Source organism: Protopterus annectens, chromosome 1.part2 (assembly GCF_019279795.1).
Source record: "Protopterus annectens isolate FY-2018-M chromosome 1.part2, PAN1.0, whole genome shotgun sequence".
NCBI classification, from domain to species: Eukaryota; Metazoa; Chordata; order Ceratodontiformes; family Protopteridae; genus Protopterus; species Protopterus annectens.
The window spans coordinates 615,357,623-615,379,582 of NC_056727.1; positions in this window are offsets into that span (position 1 = coordinate 615,357,623).

Below are 21,960 nucleotides of genomic sequence, written 5' to 3' on the forward strand. Positions count from 1 at the left end.
ATATCCTAGACCTGAGCATTACCAACATGAGTGACCGGTGTTCCACACCTGAAATCAACTCCTCGTTGGTCCGATCCGACCATAAGATAAAAATCCTTGATATCTACATGCCACCCCCACCCCTCATAAAGGAAACCACAGTATAATAATTCTACAAAGCCAACTTCATGCTTCTTAAAACAGAAGTGGTGAACTTCATGACACCCATGCAGATGGACAATGCAGGTACAACTGCTGAATCCTACACAAATGCACTCATTAAGCACTTACACGAGTGCATGGATTGTGCTATCCCAAACAGAACCAAGACGCTATCCTCCAAAATAAGGAAGCCAATCTGGTGGTTCCCTGCCATAAACAAACTATACAACAGAAGGAAGAAACTTGCAAAACAGAGTACAATCCCATGAGTGGTGGAGCTCCCTGGTCAGCCTCAGTAAGAAGCTGAGATCCCTTATAAGATCCTCCAAAGCTAGCTACGGAAACAAACCACCACTAATTCCAAGGACAACCACAAAGCATTCTATAGCTATGTCAAATATCTCAATGCCAACACCCAGATCTGCTCTGTGTTACAGCACAAAGGCATGAAGATTACAGAACCACCTGATATTACTAACATCCTGGCAGATAGGTTCAGTGCTACCTTTCCCCTTCTCACCCCCCATATCTACACAGGAAGAATGCAGAGTCCCTGTAATCACTATGCAGGTAAAAGATGCACTCTGTAAAGCCAATATCACAGCATCCATGGGACTGGACAACATCCCTGGCTGAGTTTTACACAAACTTCAGAATGAACTGGCTCCCCACTTATGCACCATGTTCAATAATAGCCTTGCACCAGGCTTTGTGCCCCCTGAATGGTGCACCGTAACAGTTATCCCACTCCACAAAGGTGGCACCACAATGGACCACAATACCTATTGCCCTATAATCCTGACTAGCATGATCTGCAAGGCTATGGAGCACATCATCATGGATCTCATTCAGAGAGAAATTGGGTACCTCCATACCTTTGACCCTCCCAGTTTAGCTTTGTTAAGGGCAGACCATGCCTCCTAAACTTGGTGGACATTTGAGACAGTTACCAAGGCATTAGATGCGGGTAAGGAGGCTCACACAGCCTACCTTGATCTCTCAAAGGCTTTCAACACCATTCCCCATTCTGGTATTATCGACATACCCATCCACCTGAACATTAACCCCTATGTCATGAGATGGTTTGCAAAGTGGCTCATGGACAGAACCCACACAGTGGGAGTTGCATACTCTAGGTCAGACTGTAAACCACTTACAAGTGGCATCCCCCAGGGCTCAGTCCTAGGACCCCTCATGTTCGGCATATACTTCTCTGAGGTACAGGCAAGAACAGGAGGACTTTGGCTGAAAAGGTTTGTAGACGACTGCAAACTAGGGGCCATAATTGTTTCCCCAGCTGATACAGACACCCTCCAGAAGTGTCACACTGAGACGGATACCTGGTGTCAATATCACGGCCTCAAGCTGAATGCCAAAAAGTACATAGTCATCCCATTTGGATAAAACTAATTACCTGCAGACTACCACATAGGTGATAGCCCCCTACATACAGAAAAGGTAATAAGGGATCTGGGAACACAAGTAGATAGCAATCTCTCCTTGGATAACCATAATGCCAAGGTGGTTAGAATATCCTTCTACGTGGCCCCCCTAATCTCAAATGGGTTTACATCCAGAACAAAGGAGGCCATTGTGCCTCTCTAATCATGACTTATTAGACCCATTAAAGGATACAACACCCCATTTGGGATGTACCTTACAAGACAACTGCAACAGCTTGAAAGACCACAACAGTACCACACCAAGAGGATTACTGACCTCAAACAGATAACCTATGCAGCCCAACTAAAGAAACTCCAGCTGTACCTGGTTGCATACCGCATACTCACAGGTGATCTCTGCTTGACATACAAGGCCCATGTCCAACCCAGTATTGCTGGATATGCTCAACCTAAACAAAAGCCCCAGAGAGCCACATGCTCTAGGGATATACACCTAACCACAGCAATAACTAGGATGTGCTGGAGGGATAGATTCCTGATCCGGAGACTCCCCATGCTTTGGAACATGATTCCAATGTACATCAGGCAGGGCTCCTCACTAGCAGTCTTCAAGAGAAACCTTGACGGGTGGATGAGAGACAGACATGTACCCTGAGGATCACTGCAGTGGCTCTGCTGGACAGAGGCACAGGGAACTAATGGCTCTGCTGTTGAGAGGCACAGGGAACTAACCTAAGGGGGTGGCAGAAGCCAACACACTCCAGCTAGGCTTATAAATACCCTTAGGCAGACAGCCTAGTACCTACCTTTAAACATATTACATGTCTTATGTGCATGGATAGTTAACTAGCTCTTCCATTTTACTTTGTATCATGCTGATAAACTGTCGGGTGACTACAAGTCATATGTATCCTGTTATTGTGTATTGTAAATGCCAATAGACATAGCTAATGTTTGCCTAACATAACTGTAATGCTATGTAAAATGTAATACATATCTGTCTACAGTACTGTACATTACACAGTTATTGGCACAATATCCCACAATGCAAATCATAATTGCACAGTAGGCCAACCTTCAACATGTTATTCTCAGTAATACACCCATACATATGCCTACTGTTACAATATATCAACATATACTATCCCCTGTTATAGTACGTACTTGTTGGACCAACCCTGCCACTGACAGCGGCTGGTGTGGAATTGTTGGGTTTAAAACCCTTATATAGCATCCCTTGTAGTGTATGCGGTGTTTGCCTTGTGACCTACAGCAGTACACACATAAATACTACAAGCGGTACTATGCGCAACAATACATCACTACAAGATAACTGTTTCCACTATATGCATTGCGTACACTTTAATTATTACAGAACAGGTACTGCATACACAGACATACTGAGTGTTCTACATACCTTATTAGTAACCCGAGGTTTTGTTGACTGTTATTTCAGTCCTTTTCAGTTTGTGTTTCAATCTTCTTTGTAATTTTCTGCTGGTATGTACAGATGGTTTGAATGTGTGATAAGCCATCCTTTTTTAGTTAAATATCGGTAATATGTGCTACCCTGACCATCAATTGGTGTTCCAAAGTAGTTAATTAGATGCATATCAGCTGTGCAGCTAGTCCATTAGCTAATACCATGGCAACAGTGGTGCATAACTGAGTATTCCACTTGGGCGTTGTCCCTTTGCCTTACTTTCGAGGAAGTCGGCCTGGATGTGTTGTTTGTGATGTATTTCAACAGCTATATGGAGAGAGACAGAGATATATTAGCTTTATGACTCCCGTGGATTGTGTGTAATGACTAGAAGATGTTCTACATGTGAGTACAGCTGTTATATTTCAGAACATTGCTACTTATGCAGGGTTTGTTTGTATCTGATACTTCTGCAGATGTTTCAGTCTGGCAAGGATGTTTGGGCAGCTCAAGTCTGTATGGCTATGCATGAAATGTTAGGTGGTTTACAGTGTGCTCACCAGACATCTTTGGTTTGGTGTACATGTGTATCATACTGTGCTGTTAATCAGTAATTGGTAACACTTCCTGGTGTACACACAACCCTCTGAAATGGGATAAGTGCAAACAAACCCTGTAACATCAGCAGCTGTTCCATTGTATAACAGCAACTATTTCACATAGGGCCATGTTAGTGTGTCTCTGACAAGGTATGTTAAGGCTTCTGCAGATGTCGTACAGTGAGTGAATGATTTGTGATGTTATTACAGTTTGTATTGTATTTGTATTTTAATTGGTTTGGGTGTGGGGGAGATGTTGGTGGGTGTACATAGAAGATGCAGGTGTGTAGGAACTGCTTTTATACATAATTGATATGTGTGTGAGGGTTCCTTCCCTATTTGAACACCTATCCTTTAGTGGACTAATACTATGGTAATTGCAGGCTGATTCATTAAGACACTGTTAATTGGTTCCTGTATAGCATGCAGGCGATGTTAGTCCTTGAATCCTTTCGGCAATACATCAGAATGTAATAAAGTGTTGCTACATGAAAGCCGTCTGTGTATTTCTGTCATAGGTATTTGCAGTCATTGGAGTTGTGTTGATAACTGACCCTCTTTGAGTTGCCACCTTTTCAAATGGCCATAGTGGGACATTTTCAGGACACACATCAGATTTTACAGGCCGACACAAACCCACGGTCAGTACAAAGGCTAGAACTTTCCTGTTTTACCTAAATATAAGCTTATTCTTGTAGCAGTTTAGTTGCTTATCCTGTTTCTTGTAACATGTAGGTATTTTAGATATAGAAATAACTATTTTATGCAACTATTACATTACATATGGGACATAATTATGTCCTACAATCTCAGGACATTTGCCATTTTTAATATTTTTGGTCAGGACACAACCGCCCAAAGAGGGACTGTCCCTCACAAAGTGGGGCAGGTGGTAACTATGTTTGGCTCATGTCCATAGCACATATTTGTAATAGTGTATAGGCATATACTCTCCATATCCTTTGTTCATAAAGTTTGGTCGTGGCGGAATGTGTGATTGCTATGGTCCATGTTATACTCATATATGAACACTTCAACTGCTGTATACGGGATACCTACGGAATCCCGAAAGCACACAATTCCGACGCTCACAGTACCGGACCCAGACTCCCATACCTCACATTACCGACAGCGACAGTCAAACCTGCGAAAGTAACACAAACATGGATCTCACACACACACACACACACACACACACACACACACACACACACACACACACACACACACACACACAGACACACAGCTACCCACCACATTCAAACAAACCATCCTACACTATGTATGAGCAGGTGGGCAAGCCCCCTACACCCCCATGTGGGTGGCTGTGCCCCACACACCCATCCTACTTTAATATTCTACCTCCGAGATTGCACAAACAGACGCACAAAGCAAACCCACACCCACACATTACAGTCCCCCAGGAACACACACCACACTCAGAACACACACTTACACACACTACAGCCCTCAGAAACACACTTACACACAGTAACCTACCTAAACCGCAACACCAGAAGCACTAACTAAATGTCCCTTAACATAGGGATTTTAAATCTTGCGCTTCTGGTGTTTCAGTACTGTGGTCTTTCGGTCTTAAAGCCTCGTGATCACGCGCATCGGTATGTCAAACATTCGGTATTTGGTAGATATCCCATTTATATGTACTTCCATGGTTATGTAGATGTTGTTAACCTATCTGTATATCTACATATATATAGGTATATCCCCATATATCGACATATAATTCTCTCTCTCTCTCTCTCTCTATATATATATATATATATATATATATATATATATATATGTTGATTTATATATATATATATATATATATATATATATATATATATATATATATATATACATGGTGGCTTGTCCTATTTCCACACATTTCCTCCCTTTTGTGTTTTAACCTGTCAGAATACACAACTGCCATTGGTACATCTCAGGTAGCTTAGTGGTAGGTTATTGTGAAGATTGAGTGCATGGTTATGTGTTCTAATCCTAGCAGTGGTCATTTTACCTCTCAGAGCAGGCACTGGTAGTGCAAGGGTGATTAACGCACATTTCAGTGGTTGTGTGTTCCAAATGTTTATGATTCTGTGGAATACTACCTATATATGCAAGCTGTGGTTAAGGTATACTATATAACATGTAAATCATCTCTGACTTTATTGGGATTTGAACCAGGACTGCACAGATATTATGCAAATGCTGTAGCCATTACACTATTGACATTAACGTTCCTTCTGCCTATTTAATATGTCCATGAATCCTATGTGTAAACTTGGCTACACAACAGGCGGAGCCACCCACACCCAGTGAGCTTCTCGAAATACCAACATAACACATGAATTGAGAGACTATACATTAACATCCTAACTACATTTGGCATAGCCCCTCACTGACACACTTCAGGGGAAACCTTGATGTGTGACTGGCCAACAGTATATACACCCCTGGGATCATGTGTCCCAGAAACATACAGCCAGTGTGTGGGGGAGCCACTCCAGTTTTATAGCTGCAAGACCTGTTGGGGAAATTGAATGCTGTTGGGTTGTCATGTTAACATGCTATCACCCTACAGCACACCAGTGTTCAACAGCTTCCAGCAACTCTGCCTGGAATCACTTCATTGGCTATGCTTGACAGAGGCTCAGTTACTTTATCAATGGTGCAGGTAAAGCCACCACACTGTAGCTATGCTTCTAAATGCCCTTGGGCAGATAGCCTACTACCTATCTGTGAACCTCTACAGTGCAGGCCATCTCCAACATCATATGTGATTATACAGAGTTTTCTGATCACAATATACAGTGTAAAATCACCATGTAGTCAGACAACAGTTAAGTACAGCAATAGCATACAGACTACTGATACATAATCACTCCAAAAGCCTATCTTGGAAGCTAGTGGACATGTATAGGTTTCAGGCTTTGTATTGCTTACCAGTAGGTTACCTACAGGAAAGATGGGACACAAGCACAGATGGGATCCATGCCTGCAATAATGCCATACCAACTTGCATGTGTCAGCCTAAGGCTTTGGAATGCTGGGCAAGGCTATTGGCACCTCCAAGGTGCCATTTTTAGGCAGGTCTCAGAGGTGGCTCTCACCTCCATGAACTGCACAACAGCGGAACCAATGAAGGTTAGGCTACTCAACACCAGGGATAGTACTCACAACATGCATGCACTCACAGCACCCCTCAGTATGGACAACATCTACATCTGTTCTGTGACTGGGACCTGTATAAGGCTCCTGTGAGCACACCGGCACTACCAGACTACAACCCATAACACACAATTCAGCCACTGAACATGGACTGGCACAGACATGGAGGGGATGTATCCATATTCATCGGAGATACCCACACCTCCAAGTTAGTGGGGCAGCATGATACCTCTGTGATCATCCATGTGCAGCCTAACATCAGCCACAACTGCAATGCAAACTGTGAGCTGCTACAGATAACCCTCCATGACCCAGGAGCACCACTATGACTATCTGGAGACAGTGGTAGACATGACAGTCCTACAAGACAACCTGTTATTGGTCAATGTCAGCTACCCTACAATTAACTGGATAACCTACTTGAGTATTCACTTCCAGACTAGCACTTCCTGGGATTTATCACCTCATATGGCCTGTATCAGTTGGTAGATAGACTAACGAGAGGTGAAAACATATTAGAAGTGGTAATCACTGACATGTGCAACAGGTGCACTACAGCAGAGGTAAACCAGTCACTGTTTAGATCTAACCATGAACTATTCACTGATGATTTCAACTCCCAACCATCTCCCCCACCCAAGGAACACACAGCGAATACCTTTCCTACAGCTAAATTTACAGTACTAATGACAGAGGTGAGAGGGTTCACAGCCCCCACGCTCAGGGATGTCACTTCTCAAGATACAGACAGAATTACGAATGCACTCTATAAGCACCTACAAAGATGTATGGGTCATGCCATCAATGGTAAACCAGGACTCGCTACTCCTACACAAGGACATCAGTCTGCTGAACTCCTGCACTATACAGGCTAAACAACAGAAGTAGGACAGTAGTGCAGAACAACAGCAAATCGCAAGACATGCAGACGCCCGTGACCAGTATTATCAAGATACTTATGTTACTCATGTAATCATCCAAGGCTGACATCCACAGGTAAATAGGCATGGATTCAGAATATGACCACAAAGGCTTCTTTGGCTATGTCAATGATGTCAGCAGTAACACACAGATTTGCACTGTGCTGGTGCAATATTGCAGTGAATATACTGACCCTACTGATATCACCAACACACTTGATGATACATTCGGAGCAAGCTTCACCCCCTACTGGGCCCACACCAATACCCAAAACATACAGTATCCCAGACATCTGAGGCATACAGGTGGTAATGGCCCTTTCAAACGGCATGACAGAGCATCAATGGAGGCAGATGGTGTCACAGACTACATCCTGCAGACACTACAAGACAAAGTGACCCCCCCACCTAATATAGCAATTTAACAACAGCCTCTACACAGGCTACATGGCCATTCACTGGCACATGGCAGCAGCTATTCCACTCCACCAAGGTGGTGACACAACTGATCATGGTAACTACCACCCCATAAGCCTGAGTAGCCTGATCTGCACGGCTATGGAGCGCATCCTCATGGCACTCATTAACATAGACAATGGTAACCTCCAAACATTTGACCCAACCCAGGTCAGCTTGATTAAGTGCAGATCATGCCTACTGAACCATTTTGACATCTTACAGTCACCTAGACTTTAGGTGTGGGGTGTGGTAGTTCACACATACTATCTGGACCTCGCCAAGGGTTTTGACACCATTCCCCACTCAGGTATTATTTCTATCTACACTCAACAGCCAGTACATACACCCATATATCACAGGTTGGTTTGCCAACAGGATTACACACACAACCCACATGGTAAGCCTAGCAGCATCCAGGTCCAACTCTTGACCAGTCACAACTGGTGTCCCACAGGACTCAGTCCTGGGACCCCTATTGTTTACCATATACTTCTCAGAGGTACAGGCTAACACAGGTGGACTACAGCAGGCCATGTTTGGTGATTACTGCAAACTGGGAGCCATAACTGACAGTCCAGCTGTCACAGATGTCCTTCAAGGGGCCTCACATAGACCAACACAGGGTGTCAGAGTGATGGCCTCCAGCTAAAGGCCACATACTGCATGGTCATTCCATTTTGGGAAACTACACACATACATATTAACACATGAGTGGCAGACACTATAATTCAGATGACATAATGGGTATGTGGGGACTACATTACATAGTGATCTCTCCTTTGACAGTCATATCTGCAAAGTAGTTAGGACATCTGTCTATGTAGGCCATCTGATTACTTAAGGGTTCGCATCTAAACAGACTTAGGTTATTGTGCCCCTTTACTCATCAGTCATCAATCCCATCATCGAGTATGATAACCCATTTTGGATGTACCTCAGAAGACACATCTGACAGCTGGAAGGGCCGCAAACGTACCTCGCATAGAGGGATAATGCCCTCAGACATGTGTCCTATGCTGCCAGACTGCATAAACTCTTGCATTACTCAGTGGCATCTCGTTTACTCAGAGATGATATTTGCTGGCCAGCAAAGCCGTGTCCAAGTCAGGCTTAATGGATATGCTCCACCTATTGGAATCCATGTCACAGTAAGCCACACACTGTAATGAGCTACACCTTGCCACAACCATAACTGGAAGATGCTGGAGTGACAGATTCCTGTCACGGGTACTCCCCATGATTTGGACCTACATCTCTGATTACATTATACGGAGCCCCTCACTAACACTCCAGGGAATCCTTGCAGAGTGGGTGGGGAACAGTGGATACACCCCAGGGATCCTGCAATTGGCTCTGCTCCACAGAGGGACAGTTAGTTAATCAATGGGGTGGTGACAGCAGACACATTTTGGCTATGCTTATGAATGGCCTCGGGCAGTTAGGCATGTACCTACCTATGTACCTATGAACCTATACATAACAGTATCGACACATGCTGATAGCTTAATTTACTGTTCAGGTATTGACTTACCTTCTGCCAATGGCAGTTGTGTGTACAATAGTTGAGGGCTGCCTATGTAGGATGCACACAGTAGATGACCTATACATGACTATTTACAGCTGGTCGTGTGTGTGTGTGTGCCATCCATGTTTGCTGTTTGTGCAGGTGGAGAAGGGTGTCAGTCCATAGGTGCCTACACTGTCAGTGTGTGTGCTATACGTTCCCTATTTACCAAGGCATGGGCATACTGGGCACTCCTCCATCTGCCTACTGGGGCTGGCACAGGGTGTTCATGGTCTGAGTCCCTCTGTGCCTGTGGGCCCTTGGCAATGGTAGTGGGCTGTGAGGGCTTTCACCATTCTGTCCCTGCTGGAGCTGTTTCCGCAGGATCATATTGTGTAGCATGGCACATACTATGAAGATGTGGGCACATGTGCCTGGAGAGTACTGCAAGACTCCACCAGATATGTCCAAGCAACGGAACCGTGATTTCAGCATCCCAAACACACTCTTTATGATGATTCTGGTTTCTGTGTTTGCCTCATTATGGCGTTCTTGCATGGGTGTGTGTACATTTCTGATGGGAGTCATCATCCACGGTTCCAGTGCATAGCCAGCATCCCCCACCAGGTGGCCATATGGGATGTCCCTCCTGGCAAATACCTGATACAGCTGTGAGGCATGCCAGATGAGGGAGTTGCGATAGCTTCCAGGGCTGCCATCGCAAACATCCATGATAATGCCCTGGGCTTTGCACATGACCTGGCAGTTGCTGGAGGGGTATCGCTTGTGGTTTATGTAGCGCCTACCCTGCACACCGGGTGGTGTCTTGATGTGTATGTGCATGCAGTCTATTTCACCCAGTACCTCCGGGTAGTCTGACACACAGTGCAAAAGATGCATATTGCTGGCCAACTCCTCCTGCATTCGGGAAACGTATATGTGCTCATTGGCATGTGGTAACATGGCATCCAGGAACTGGTGGAGTACCCTGGATGCTGATGCCTGTGAAATCCCCATGATATCCCCATTGAAAGGTACCTGTGGCTAGTATTCTAAAGCTTACACATACCTTCGTGTCCACTGGGATGGGTTCCCCTCTGTTACTTCTGGATCTGAGGTGTGGCCGGCACAGCTCAACAAGTTGCTGTATGGTGTCCCTCTACTATCTCGAGAACATGTAGCCCCTGGCAGGTTACCCTAGGTCTGAACACTCTTCTCCTCCTCCGGTGCCTGAGATGGTTGTCAGCATCATCCTCCACACCACTGCCAATCTCCAACACATGCTGGTGAATCAAAGCTATGGCAGCCCCTAACATGTACATATTAAAAGTTTCCCATCTGTATACACCAATGGTGCAGAGTGTCTGGAAATACACAAGTGTGTGTGAGGTGCGTTCACACTTTATACTATTGTGCAATGGATACTGCTGGTGTAATTGGGTGTGTATGTGCAATTTCAGTTGCAGGGTAGCTTAATTATGGGTTTTACAGCAGTCACTGCTATTGTGGGGCCTTTGGTGTTGACATACACTTGGTTGCCATGATTCATCTATTGCCCTTTACTTACTTTTCAACCCGATTCCCCTCCCATTGTCAGGCATGCTTCCAGCTGCCTGCTTTCTTGTTTATCACTTTCCCAACCCAGGGTTGTGTAGCGAAATGTGTTATGTAGCTGATCTACTGCAAGTTTTCTTTGTTCTGCTGTGACAGTTCTCTTTTCTTTGCAGTACGGCACCTCCCATTTCCTGTTCTGCAGGTAGCTGCTAGCAGCCTTGTTAGCTGTTGTCAATGGCCCACTGTGGGTTCCTACTCATTTGTACTCCAATTACCTTGCTGCAGCATTTCCTTATTGTCTTCCCGTATCCTTCCTGTTTCAGCTGTGGTGCATGCCACTCACAGCCATTTACCAGGCTTCGAGCACGTTTTCATCCAAGTTCACATGCACTTTCAGTTACCTTGTGTGCTCTCAGCTAAGCAAAGCTATGGCTACTTCCACACCCCTATCCTGCAGCTTTGCTTAGCAACAGGCAACCCGGATTAGCAATGCTCCAATGTGCTTACAGCTAAGGTGGCGCACCCCTCTCTTGATGTCATCTTTATCTCCAGGCCACACCTCGGTGTTGTACCACTATGCTGTGAGGTACATCCTTACGCCAGCGGGGATTTTGTGATTCAGTATTACTTGACTCATTTAGATGGCATTGAATACTAATTCCTAGTTACCACGCAGGACACTGTCACAGATCCTTAGCAACCCTTGCACCATGGTTGTGGAGTAGCATGCGTGCCATTGACTATTATGGGGAATTCATGAAATGCGTTACATTGCAGTTTTATTACATATAAATATATTTTCATTCTGATCCTGTTTGCGCACTGATGCACTGCGATTTTACTTTGCGTTAGTGTGGCCATGACATTAAATGTTCTTTTTTATGTATTGCGCATGTTTTGTTATGTCATTGGCTATATATTTAAAGGCAACATTATAATACGTGAGTTTGGTCCACTGTCAAGGCCCCAATTTTATGTTTGAAAAAATGTAAACCGTTTTTTTTTTGGTTTACATTTCTGCATGCTTACGCTACTCCTGCACCACTTCATGAATCGCTATATACCTTTATTTGCATGCTACACTGCTGTGCATGGGGTAATTAGCATACATGCGCTGGGAGATGTGCAGCTGTGGCGTACGCTGGTAGTGCACATAGAAACAGCTTGTACCTGAATCATTCAGCGGCCATATTAGGCGTTAGATCACCGACACTATGCCTGCGCCTGGTGCAAGCTTAATGTATATCTTACAGTTCTGATTGCAGCCACATACAAAATGTCTGCCAAAACAAGGACTAGGAATCATGTTGTATTGTCCTTAGCTGTGAACTAATTGCTACCCTGTGACGATGGAAGTATTGAAATGGTTTTATGGCTTCCAGATGCTATAATGCATCTTAGCAAAGCTCTATTTGTGTGTATGGTAACACATATGTGTGAGATTCTGGTTCAGTTTCTAGGAAAGGGGGGTAGTGTGGGAACCAGAAGTCAGATGACCAGATGTATGTCATGTTATTCTGTAATCCATCACTAAAATTATGTTTTAATACTAGATGAGACAGAAGTCTCAAAGCAGTCTGTTTTTGAAACCTGACAAAGACCCCCTCACCTACATCATCTTGCCTTGCTCTATTAAGTGAACTAGGGGATAGTAATTCTTTAGATCAGTCAGGAACATATAGTGTGATTATTTAAGTATTGTTTTTCTGTATCTGTGTGAATCTATTCATCTGTGTTATTTTTAATATTTCCTGTGAATGAAACTCTGGTGTTTATTGCAAATAGATATTTAGCCTTTTCATGTTATTTTATTATTTATTGTTAAATATATTTGAACTTTTCATTGTGGCTGGTCTTTTAGAGAATATTTTATCCTTTGAGAGTACTTATATTTATTTGGTGACACTGTAGCCACTCCTGGAAGCCTTGCTGCATTGGTCAAACTACTATCATATGCATTAGTATTAATTTTACTCAGTATAATTAGGTACCCTTGTAAGAGCCTTAGAGTAGTTTTGGTGTATTCTGTTGGCAGTATCTACCTTATAGTCTGGGCAGAGGGCCATAACTTGTAATTCTGTGCCAGCCTTTTCAAGGTGTGTGTGTGTGTGTGTGTGTGTGTGTGTGTGTGTGTGTGTGTGTGTGTGTGTGTGTGTGTGTGTGTGAGTGACAATCAAATATCAAAAGAGAGTGTGTGTGTCAGCTACTTGGAGCAGGGACACAGATCACTGGTTTCACAGAGAGGGTGGTGGAAGACCTGGCCTAGGACACTCGTTTGCCGGCTCAAATCTATTGCTGTTGCAGTGGGGAGTCTTATTGGGGGCCTGGAGAGAGAGAGAGAGAGACAGCCAGACCCCATACTGAGTGTGTTCCCTGTGTGCTCTTAAGAGAAATTGTGCTTGGTGCAGAGAGCTGCATCTGGAAATACTGGGTGTATCTACCTCTGTTCCAAGTGAACATTCCTCTCCAGTGTCAGTGGTGAGGATGCAAGCTCCTTGATCACTGGCTCAGAGGAGGGACATCACAAGCTGTATAATGGAAGGAAGAAAATCATGACAAAAATTAGGAGGTGCTGCACCCAGCAGGATAAAAGCACTCTCATCAAACTAAACAAACAACTCAGAGGACAAATGCAGTGTATCAAAGCCAAATTTGAAGTAAATTTGGCCTTCCAGTCCAAGGACAACCACAAGGCATTTTTTAGCTATGTCCTCAACCTCAAAGGCAATACCAAATTTTGTGCAGAGCTCATTGTAAATGGTGCCACCTATACTGTGCCAGAAGATATAGCAAACCTACTGGCTGACATATTCAGCTCCAACTTTACCACTCTCTCCCCCTCAACCTTCTCTCAGGAAATACCATCAAATATAACTTCCCCTGCTATCACCAGGGAACAGGTTCTTAATGCTGTCTCTAAGGCCAAGAACACTGCATTAAATGGGCCCAGACAATATCCCAGGATGCCTTCTAAACAGCATGAAACATGACCTATCAGGTTGTCTGGAATTGCTATTTAACTGTAGCCTCCAAATAGGCTTTGTGCCTCAAGAATGGAGACCAACAACAGTCATCACTCTGCACAAATGCAGGTCATCTACAGACCCTGGAAAATACAGATGTATGAATCTCTCTAGTCTTATATGCAAAGCCATGGAAAGAATTATCATGGAAATGATTAATAGTGATATAGTAAACCTGTAGACATTGGACCCAACCCAATTTGGTCTCGTCAGGAGCAGGTCATGTCTACTCAACCTGGTAGATTTCTTTGAGAAGGTCATCAAAGCAGTGGATGCGGGCGAAATGGTTCACACTGCCTACCTTGACCTAGCCAAGGCATTTGGCACATTATCCCACTTGGACGGTAATTTCGCCTTTGACTATCCCATGTTTACAATAGTGAGGAAAGCATTTTATGTTGTGCAACATATAAACAAAGGTATGGCATCTAGGTCCAAGAAAGTTATTGTTCCACTGTATTCAGCATTCATCAGACCTATCATTGAGTACATACCCCCTTTGGTATCTACCTAACCAGATATATCCAACATTTGGAACATCCACAGAGGTTCCACACTGAAAGTATTCAGGGCATAAGAAACATGTCCTATGCACACCACCTCAAGGCCATATCCCTATATTCTGTCTCCTACAGGCTGTTGAGGAGATATCTATGCCTGCCATACAGGGCATTGTCAGACCCTACTCTGATGGTCCTCTTGCATATCTACAAAGCAAACAGCACCAGAATTACCAATTCTAAGGACTTAAACCTTGCCTGTGATATAAATAGGATCTGACGGAGAGACAGATATATATCCAGGGACTATCCCCATCTCTTAAACAGGCTTCCCATCTATGTGAATCAGAGTTCCTCCCTAACCCAATTCAAGTGTAACTTGGACAATTGGATGGGGAACAGGAAATTCATTACTAGTTTGGCACCTGTGTCTCTAATGGACATAGACAGCCTGTAAATGGTTCATCTTTCAGGCCCTTGCTTGTAAATGTTTCATCTTCTAGGCCCCTACTTACACTTATCAAGGGTACCAGAACTTGTCAGAGATTTGGGATTCATGGCAAGGCTTAAAAAGGCCCTTATGGTCATTAGCCTAGTAAACACCTATGAACCCATGCACCTATAACATTCCTGTTATAATATGACTTCTGATATGCAACTGCATCATAAATGTTAGCTTTTTTGCTAGCAGTGAAAGTTAAGCTTTTTTAACTACACAATTTCACTTAGGAAAGCAACAGTCAAATTGATTACTTTAAGTAGTTCAGAATATCACCAGTCATTTCCACAGTCATCTATTTAACCTACTGTCTTCTAAGAATGTTATATAAATATACATAGATATTAAAGTTCAGGCCATTTCTCATTGTCAACCAAAAATCACTTGCTTTGGCCTGTTAATGATGAATACCATAGACAGTTATTCCTTTCTTTAGTTGTGAGATTATATTAGTACTTTCAGTTTATCTTTAGGCTATACTGCTGTTAAGACATGCTGACTCAGCCTTATACAGGCACTGTTTTTGCATTTAACAGAGTTTAAATAAAAAGAAATGTTTCAGGCAGGAAGAAACTGTGACACAATCCTATTTTTAACACTTTGTGTCCTACACAATATTAACTAATTGCAGTCTTTGATGCTCGATAAACAGGACGTCTTTCTATGCCCTGAAGGATTTCTGACAGAATAAACCTTGCAAACCATGCCATAAAATGAAAATAACAAACCATAAATGTTACAGGGAATTTTAAATAACTGCAGTGTTATTCATAAAAATGCGCTGTTATGGTGGTAATAGTTTCAAAACTCAAACACAGTTCCGACTTTATGTTTTAATTTGAAAATGGAAATTGCATACTTTTGCTGCAGTTCAGCAAAACTGGTTCCAAACAAAGTAATATTTTAAGAACAATAGATACTGGACCCACTATTAAAAATGTTTCTTAACAAATATTTCAAGAAACCGTAGTTGCTGGACCCAAAGTGAGCATATTTCAAAATGACTGGCATGGAGTAACAAACTGCACTGTGTAGTTACTACATGCCTGAATTCAAAAGCTAGGACTCAGCTAGTCCACATCCAATGTATGGTACTGGTGATGGCTGAAGCCTTATCCCTGATTCCAAAAGGGGAATTGGGCTGACTACTCGGAATTAATTCATCATTGTCAATAGTAAGGTTTGTCAATGTACAAGGCTGAATGAAATGAGAAATCCATTGTTATCAATGCAAAGTTCTGCCAAAGTGGAAACTCCACCTGTATGTAGGATAAATTACTGAAGGCAGTTCCTCTTGGGAAGCCAGACCACCTGCAGTGTTAAGTTCCCCATACAGGTGGTGTTGTCCTGAAGGTTTCTGGTTTCAGAGAGGAGGGAGGCTGGAACAGATTACATCTGAGGTTGTAAGCCGTAGATTTAATTACATGAATGGCTAATGGCTGCTCATGCCCCTCCTTCATCCCGGAAAAGGAGAATGCAGGAATGAAGACCATGCTGCCTATCATGTCTGCAATCATTATTCACCTTACAGGTGGATTTCCTGAGATGGGCAGCCTTAGAAATATGCTGTCCCATTTGTATGTCAGACCTCGTATTGCAGACAAGTTGCATGTCTGCTATTTTGGACAGGTAGATTTGCTATAGCTGGGAACTTTGGCCAGACCCAATGACCCATTAAATACTAAGGTAAGTCTGAAATTCACTAAGACTAGGTAATGACATAGCTTGTTATAGAATTTCAGTACCTGTTCCTGCACAGCAATACTTTGGTATTCCAAGATACTGAACAGAGTGAACTGCACCCACACGATGATGTCTTACTGAAGGTAGGATGATTTCTTAGCTCAGAATAGCAAGAAAAGGATGACAAAGGCAGTCCACTCCTCTACTCAGTTTCTTATGGAGTCTGGCATAGTATCACCAGGATTACCAGAAAAATGTTTCATGCATTTGTCAACATTCAGTTAATGTATTGCAAGTCCCGTGTTAGATTTATTTACACAAATATGAAAATGTTTCTTATATTTTTAAATAGTATTTATAAACAACATCCTATTACTTTTAGAAATGTATGATCATGTGGCCCATTATGTGTAATTTCCTTTAATGAAACTGTTACTTGAGACATATTTCTCATGCAATTGATTTCAAGATTATGGAATAAATTCTCACCTTTGGATAGATGAGTAGTGTCAGTATTTATGTTTATAGTTTATTGTTCATGTTCTGAAACAACTTGGTTTTGTAATTAATTTAGTCTCCAGTTATGCCCCACGTTAAAGCTGCAAGTGATTTCACAAAAAAACAAAGATTATTCTGTGCTTGATTTTTTTTTTTCAATTTCATTGTTTACTTAGTTTTTTTCTAATATCACACCCTGAAAATGTCATCAGAACAGGTATTAGGCAATGATTTACATACAATTGCAAAACATTCTGGGTAAGCAAAAAGATTACTTTTTAAAATAACAACTTCTTACTTACATTGCGGTTTCACTATTGCATTATTGTATATGCTAACTTTTCAGTGTTAGGTCTATTACCTGCAAGATCTAGCTGATAAATTGTCTGAAGGAAGTAAGAAACTCCTACTGATAGTTTTTTTTGTCATGGAAATACATGAATCTACACATTAGTTTAAATAATGAAACATTGTGGGTTTAGTCTTTCTGGATATCATGGTAAGGGTTTCCACTTCCAAGAAGAAATTCAGGGCACTGTATTTATGAACAAAATATAATGCAAAAAACAAACCACTTTTGTCTCAAAACTATATGATTTAGCATTGCACATGGCAAAGAAGTTATATTGATCAGCAAGGTTTTGTTGCTTATAGGTTCATAGGTTCATAGGTTCATACTAGGCTATCTGCCCAAGGGCATTTATAAGCCTAGCCCATAGTTATTTGGCTTTCGCCACCCCTTTAGTTTGAATAAAACTATGCCTATTATTTTGCTGTGCCTCTGTCAAGCAGTGACACTGAAGTAATCCCTGGGGTATATCTGCGATCCCCCATCCATTGGTCAAGATTCCTCTTGAACAAGGCCAGCGAGGTGCTCTGCCTCACATGTACCAGGATTTTGTTCCACAGCATAGGGAGTCTCTGGGTGATGAATCTGTCCCTCCAGCATGTTCTATTAATAACTGTGTCAAGGTTTAAGTCACCCGCCCTTGTGGTTCTGAGGGATCTAGATTTTTTGAGGTGAAGCATATTCATCAAATCAGGGTTTGACATGGCCTTATATGTCAGGCACAGGTCACCTCTGAGCAAGCGGTATGAGACTGAATAGAGCTGGAGTTCTTTCAGTCGGGCAGCATAAGACATTTTTGAGACCCTTTATCCTTTTGGTGAGGAACTTTTGGGCCTTTCCAGCTGCTGCAGGTGTCTGGTCAGATACATTCCGAATGGGGCATTGTACTCAATCATAGGTCTAATGAGTGATGAGTACAGGGGCGATGACCTCCCTTGATCTAGATGCGAATCCCTTCATGATCAGGTGGGCAATGTAGAAGGTTTTCCTAACTACTTTAGCAACATGAGTGTCAAACGAAAGGCTACTGTCAACCTGGGTCCCCAGATCCCTGATGACTTCTTCTGTGCTCAGTGGATTGCCACCTATATGGTAGCTAGGGGTAACCTTGTTTTTCCCGAAGGGTATGACTATGCATTTCTTGGCATTTAACTTTAGGCCATGGCTCTGGCACCAGTTATCCGTTTGCTACAGTTCATGACTGGTACACTTTAAGTGTCTTTTATGTGACTGGGTGGGTAAAATTAAATATTGTTACAATAAAAAGGACTCTGCATTTATAGATGGTCTATAGACCTAAATGCAGTTTGAATAAACTATAAAACTGCAAAACACATTATCTCTCAAATGTAGCAGTGAGCTCCATTTATAGGTATCAGCTTTAATTACCTTCATGCTGGGTATTGAATGGCACAATAAAGTAATTTGTTCCTCAAACCATTTTCATTAGATTATTGCAGATACACAGATGTTGCCTGTTATTTCTGTTATAAATGAATAATTTTACAAATTCAAATAGGAATTGTATACAAAAACATGTTTTTGGTATTAATGATATTTAGTGGTGTAAATTGTGAACTGGAAGTGATGCAACCTGAAATAAAATGCTTGAAAAATAAAAGACTGTAGCCATGATTCAGGACTTTTGTAATGGCAGGATCTGGATACAGGTTAACTAAAACGTGATTTTTCTCTTTTGTTCTATAGGGCCACAGACAGAAACATTGTGCGTACATTTTACAGAAAAGGACACAGATTTGTTTGACAACTATGTATGAGTGGGTTCCCTTTGTTTAATCAACATTATTAAGTGCCAGAATACTAATCTTTGCACCCTAAAAATCAAACCATCGACCCATTGAAAAAAAAAAAACAGTAAATGGCTATGTGAGATCACACAACAGTGGAGCTCGTGGAATTTATTCTTTTCCAACTGTAGTGGAATCTCTGAGTTAGTATGTATAACTAGCAGGGTGGGGGGTGCAGGAGGGCTTGTCCCCCCACCCCACCTGTAAGAAAAATCTGTTTCCCATGTTTTCCAGTGTTTCTTATTGTGCAAGTCAATTTATAAGGGTGAAATGATTGCTGTTTGGCATTTAAACCTGTTGATTAGATGATAGAAACTCATATGGGTATGTTGTTATCTGTTAAAAATCCACAAAAATTAGGCCACTTCTGGTAGTCATAAGAGACAATGCTATTCTTGCCTTTGTGTTTTAGGTCATTAGGACACAAATGCAATCCACTATTTTGATGAATTAAGTCCTGTAGCGCAGAAGGAGTTAACACCTATTTTATTTAGGAACATAGGAACAATACCAGACAAGTTACCACAGGGCCCATAAGATCCCAAGCCATATACACCTGTAAGAAATACACAAACGATCTTGTGATGCGTTTCAAGCACTGAATAGTTCTCACCTTTCAAATCAAGCAGGGCCATGCATGATAACCATGACATAAATCTGGGTCTACCAATTCAAGTACTAAAACTAGTCTTAAAGGTAAAGTAGTATTTTGTTTGAATTAAGAACCTATCTCACCAGAAAATAATGTTTATTTGTTGGTATAGATTTTGGTTCATGGTGTAGTTGTTCACAAATTCAGTTGCCTAGTGAAGAAATGGTCAAACAGGATTGGTTCTTTCATAGCTCAAAAAGTGAGGCATAGATCACACTGATGGGCCACTAAGTAGAAGGACCACTGTGCTACTCTATTGAGATAGAAGAAGGATTTAAGAGCTTTATTTGTTTATAAATTTTGAACAATTGCATTGACTGAATGAAAGCATGTGAGCTGTCAGCTTTTATAAGTGAAAAGAAGAGATGCTTGTCTAACTTACCTTAAGATGCAAAGCAGCAAACAGATGCAAACTTCCAAGATGACGGCAAGTGATGTATTAGTAATGGTGAGATAATATGCCTAGTTGTGTGTGTGTGTGTGTGTGTGTGTGTGTGTGTGTGTGTGTGTGTGTGTGTGTGTGTGTGTGTGTGTGTGTATAATTATATGTAGTAATTTATTGATTATTTCATGTATATACTTCATTTTCTGGCTTTAGACATAGTTTATATAATGTATAGTATATTTGGTAACAGTATAATTTTTATCAGACGTAAGGCCGGATTCCATAAAGTTCATGGAATCCAGTGTATTTCACCAATATTAGTACAAAAATTGAGGATAAGGCTGTAATATGCAAATATGCCTCAGTGAAGTTTGAGTATCTTAGCGCATAACAGAGTTAAGCACAGCATCAGTGCACTATCAAGCAGTCACAGCCACTCTGTAATTTCTAATCTCTCCAGTAAGCTCTGAAATAACTACGGATCTCTTCATAAGTCATGTACTAATAAAATATACTTGCCTCCATATATGGATTTTGACAGAATCCCTAAAATTTCTAACAAAAAAAGTTAATAAAGGCAAACGATAATCATGGCCACATCGCCATGGCTAACAGTAGCTAACAATGGGTGCATGACAAGTGAGGGGAACACAGATAATACACACATCCAAGGAAATAGGGAAATAAAAAAGCAGAGCTTTGTATGGGTGAAAAAGAGGAACACACAAGAGGTATGTTGGGATAGGAAAATCTCAGGGACAGTCAGAGGGGCATGGGCAATGTTTTTTTTTGAGAATAGAAGGAAAGGGAAAGAGTGAAAAGGGAGAAGTAAGGTAACAAAGCAGGTATACACGTATAACAAATAAAAGACATGACAGACTAAGGTTGGAAATAAACAGTAAGGAAAGTTAAGGTACATGGGCACTGGAAATTTGACAAATACAGTCAGGATGCATACCAACCATGGGAATATGCAGAAATACATATGTACCTGTACACTATTACATTATTACATGTTGCAAGCTATGTGGCAGTCATACTTGGATGTGTATGACCAGTGGCAGCTGTGTGTTGTAGGGTAATAGATAGGGATCACAGGACACATTCAGTATTGAATCTAGTACTCAAGTAGTCTGCCAGTAGTACAAGTGTAAGCCAAGCAATAGCACAGATAAGCAAATGCAGCTCATGAAATGATGGAGAATACCAGCAGAGGACAGAATAAAACCTCCAATATGCATGTCAAAGGCAAAGAACCAAGCGCAGTGTCAGCAATACTGTGGCAAAGCAGCAAGCTGGCCACTCCTTATACAAGTAGGTGCACACAGCCCAAACAGATGTGTAATGGAATGCTTACTTCACAAACATATGCCATGTCAAAGG